Source organism: Palaemon carinicauda, chromosome 10, assembly GCF_036898095.1.
Source record: "Palaemon carinicauda isolate YSFRI2023 chromosome 10, ASM3689809v2, whole genome shotgun sequence".
NCBI classification, from domain to species: domain Eukaryota; kingdom Metazoa; phylum Arthropoda; class Malacostraca; order Decapoda; family Palaemonidae; genus Palaemon; species Palaemon carinicauda.
The window spans coordinates 25,995,497-26,000,496 of NC_090734.1; positions in this window are offsets into that span (position 1 = coordinate 25,995,497).

Genomic DNA, 5,000 nt, shown 5'->3' on the forward strand with positions numbered 1-5,000 from the left:
AGAAAAAAAAATTAAGATATAGATGCTTCTGGAAATCATCTAAATGTTCCCTGTCATCACAAGCTTCAATCGTCATCGCTTTCATCGCTGTCGAAGTCAAATGAATCTGTTTCTTCGTCTTCGCAATTATCTTCTGCTTCCTCCTGATCATCAATAGTTTCAAGGAGATCAACTAGTGAGGTAGGTAGTACTGGACCACATGACCACAATGGTTCCAGCATGCCTTCTTCTGTCTTTATCCATCCCTGGCCCTCGTCGTAGGGGTTTGGCTTTTCACAAATGGGTTCGTTAGCTCGTTTGTACAAACAAACCCGGTGGTTCACACGCTGGACATGGGGCTTCAATGCTGAAAGACATGGAGGAGGCGAGCAAAGTCCACCTTAGATTTCAATGTTAATTTTTCATTTTCTCCTACCATCTTTCGAAGCATCTTAGATCGGACGGCATCCACAGACAAATCACGACTTTGGCTGTACATCAAGCAAGTGAATTGTTCTAACTGGTTCAACATTAGGCCATTTATGCTCCAGTCATTCCCAAGTTCTCTGAACACCTTGTGGAATCTCGGGTTCTTCTCAAGCTTTTTTAGTGGACCGACCTTCCCTTTTCCTTTGAAAGCACTGGTACAATCCTCCCCAGTGAAGACATAGAAGCCAAGAAGGGTAGCACAGTAGTCCTCCCCTAATGATTGTGCAAGCTCAGATACATTGATGAGCTGACGTTGCTTTCCTGATCCTGTATCAAGGTACACAGTCAGTTTGATAGCATGGGCATGGTAGAGTAGAATCACGAAGATATCCGTGTCAGGGGTTCTAACCACAGCATTCTTGTAACCAAGAGCAGCAGCATGATGTAGGTACAACACCACTCTCGTATCTGTCTCTTCCTGGTTACTGTATATAGTGGGCATCTCAAGCACCTCGACCTGAAACAAAAAAGGTCATTGAGCATATTTTGGATTAACATGTAAATGAATGTAGTCATCCTAAAAATAAAGGTGCAATTTCACATACCTTGCCTTCTTTGGAAACGAACTGATGAGCTCTCCCCTCGACAATCAGTACTGCCATCTCGGTTCTCTCCAGTCTAGATGCCGCCTGTTGGCCACTCCATACCTGCAGCATGAGTTGACAGAGCTGCTTCTTGTTGTCGTCATTTGCAAGGAACACCTTGAAGTCGTATGGCTTTCTTGTTGCTGGTCCGGCAAGAATGATCCTCTCTGAGCTGCCACGTCGAAGTCTTTCCTGAGCTTTGATGAATCCCGGAAAATAGCTGTCAGTTGAGAACAAGAAATGTTTTTTGGCAATCATCTGGTCAAGTATCTGAAGGCAGATCTCCCCACAGGTCGGGGGCAAGTTAGAAAGGACATGGAGAAGTGCCATTCCATCCTGGATGAATAGGGCATCCTTTGGATAAGGCAGCTCATCTTGGCTGAACTCTTCCATCAGGTAGCGCAGAATGGTGGCTTTGTTGGTCTTCGCAAAAAATCCATCTGATGTTCCAATACTTGGAGGCACTGGCATCAGGCTGTACTTCATGAGTTCATCCAAGTCAATTGGTTCATCTAGGCACTGTGACTTCACAAGGAGAAGGAATGCAACATTGCTTTGCTCCTGATACTCTATGACCTGAAATAACAATATATATTATAATTTTATATTGTAATACAGATTGTACAAAAGTCCCTTAACAATACATAACTTGCTCAATGAAATATAAACTTACCTTTCCTTGCGATGATGTGAGCTTGATCTTCTTGTTGCATGCCTCCATGGTCTTGAGTTTCTTCCTTTTGATTGGGTCGAAGAAGCTTCCTTGGTGGCCGCTCTGCAAACGTGTAATAAAGTCAGCCTTTGCAGCTTTTCCTACAGCGTCAGCTTCCAGCACATCCCTCTCAACATCCTTGGATGTAGGAGAACCAGAGGCTAAGGAGTAGAGCCTGTCCTTATCTAGGATTGTGAATGGATTCGTGAAGTTTCTGACAGCAGTGATGACTCTTTGAACAGCTTTCTCACTCTTCTTTATCTCTGCCTTCTCAAGCTCGCGATGCCTCCCAGCCCTTGGGCAGTCAGGATCGTCAAGAAGGCCAGCCATTTCAAGGGTCTTTTCATGAAACTGGGCCCGCGTGGAAGTTGTGCGACACCACCTCTGGTATGCCCCAAATTGACTGTACAGTCCAGCAAAGCCACCTGAAAGGTATAAAACCAAGTTTTCATCTGTGTACATGTATCAATATGATAATTGTCTATGCCATTCAATGAACCAGGTACTATACATGATGATTTGGCGGAACCGCATGAATGTTTCCTCCATAGTTTTGTCAACTGCACTGAGTGCCCCAGGTATCATTGATCTTGCCACCGCGAGTCCACCCTTGGTTAGTAGGTCTTTTGCCCCTGGGTGTATCTTCTCCATGTTTGTTAGATAGACTTCCAACCAAACAAGGTACCTGTAAAATAGGGAGACAGAGACTTGTGGGAACATGTTTGTGTTTGTGTTTATGCTGACACTGTATTTGGTTGTATAAGTCAACTTGTATATTTCGGCATTCTATAGTTATCAAAGAAACAAGGAGATGAAATACATGTTCAACAAACCTTGAATAGTTCTGCCCATCAAATGCAAAGAAGAGTGGTGCCATCTCTCCATTACAGAAGTGGAACAGCTGAAGGTTGTTGGTTTTAACGGAGTAAAGCAGCATGAAGACGAGATGACATTGATCAACAAAGGACATCCAGAAAGTAGCAGTCTTTCCCAAGTGGCCCTGGCGTACTTTGTCCTCGTAGGCTTGATACTTTCTGATAAGGTTCATGGTGGAGTCATCTTTGAGTGCGTCCTCAAGGTTCTCCCGGTTGCATGACTCGATAATCTCCAGTAGTGTGGAAGGATTGTCAATCATCAATGTGTTCTCTTCCTCAGCAAACTGTTCAATCAACAGCCTTTCCAGACTATATCTCATTATAATAAAACAAATAAGCAAAAGGCACATTCAAATATAGTCTAATAATAAACATCAACCCATAAAACAAGGGTACAGACAACACGTTCTTCACGATTGCTATAACATTTGCAAAGATATGGTAAAAATAGGTTTTTCAGTAATGGCGGCACTAATTTGCATATCTTACATGTCAGGAACACATGTGGTCACTATGAGACTGGTCTTATATTGATGCTAGACCCTCAAAACCTGGGTCTAGACACCTTATTTTTGCAGTTATCTGTTGCATTGGCGGAGTTATAGCGATTTTAGTATTTTCATGTAATGGCGGCTTAATTTGCATAAAATAGGCACGTGGGACAATATTTCAAATTTTTAACATAGCAAACTGTTTTCTACACATTTTTCCCCATAGGAAGACATCAATTAGAAATTGATTTCCGGGGGGTGCACGCAGACCCCCTCTACCAACTAGACTAAAAGGACCCCCTCAAAAAACTACTTTAGTGTCCACTTTTCTTCTGGTGTTGGGGAAGTTACCCACTAGACCAGTTCTGGTATAACCGCAATGAAATTAAGAAGGCAAATGCCTCATCATCTTCAGGATGGACTCGTTTTCAACGATTTAATAATAATAAAAAAAAGGTAAAAAAGACCAAAATTGGAGGATATGATTATTACAGTTATATTACGAAATGCTCAATGTGACTACTGAATTTATTTTATTGAGAAACTCATTGAAAAAAAAAATAAAAAAAATAGCAGTAACAATAATCAGAGCCCCTCGCCATCTTCCCTATTATCCTTATCTCTCGTACACCCATTGATGCGAAGGGTATCGGTTAGATTTCGACAGTCGTTTGCATCTTGAGATTTTAAATCAATACTTATCCATTCAACATCTCCTACTTCACGTTTTATAGTCTTCAGCTCTGTAGGCCTGGGTCCTCCAACTCTTGCAGTCCCTTGTGGAGCCCAGTTGAAAGTTTTGTGAGCTAATATACACTTCCCGTTTATCTCATCTACATAAGGCACTGGGGTAATCTCCCTTTTAGTTTCATTTCTAATACAGTCCTGTCATTTATCTCCCAATATTCTTCTGAGGGCTTAGTTCTCAGATTTACGAAATCTGTTGGATATTGATTCATTGTCATATAACGACTCCTTTTCATACAATAACATAGATTTCACTTATCTTAAATATAGACTGACTTTTCTTTGAAATTTCAAGCAATAAAATTCCCATATTTTACTTTACCTAGCATTGTCTGATTTGCTTATTTAAATCTTCCATTAAACTCAAATTCTGTAGATCCTACAATAAAATCATAGTACCTTACTATTCAAATGATTCCTCCTTATTAATCCTTTCTCTGTCCAATGATATTTCATCTTCCATTGCATAATCCATTCTCATCATCTCAGTTTTTTTCCTATTTATTCTGGTAAGCAAGCATTGCAAATCCTGTAGTGTTCTGCTAATAAGAAGAGTGTAATTAGCATACTCTGGTTAGCTTATTACCTGTTACCAATTCAGTCCAATCCTTCGTCACCATTCTAAACTGTTCTATGTATTACAAAATCGATGAGGAGGATAAACATCATAAGTGAAAACACATGCCATTAGAGTATTTGAATGTTCACTTTAAATTCATTTTATAGGATTCCAAGAAAATTAACTTTGCACTTGGTACGCTCATGAACAAACTTAACCAAATTTACATGCTTAAGAGAAACTACATAACAACGTAGGACTCTCCAGAAAATTGGCAGGTCCATAATATCAAAGGCTTTTTCATAGTCTACAAATGTAATCAAAAGTGAATTTCTATATTCTATATTTTGCTGTACCACATGTCTTGAAATGGAATTTTGGCCAGTATCACTTCTACCTTTCCTGAATTCTGCTTGTTTATGTCTCAGCTTCTCAATCTTTCTCTCTAGTCTCTTTATAATGAGAATATTGTATACCTTCATGACAACTTAATGCCACATTCTACAAAATAATCTTATAACTATTATGGGAATCACTTAATTTTTAGCCTATATCATCTCAACA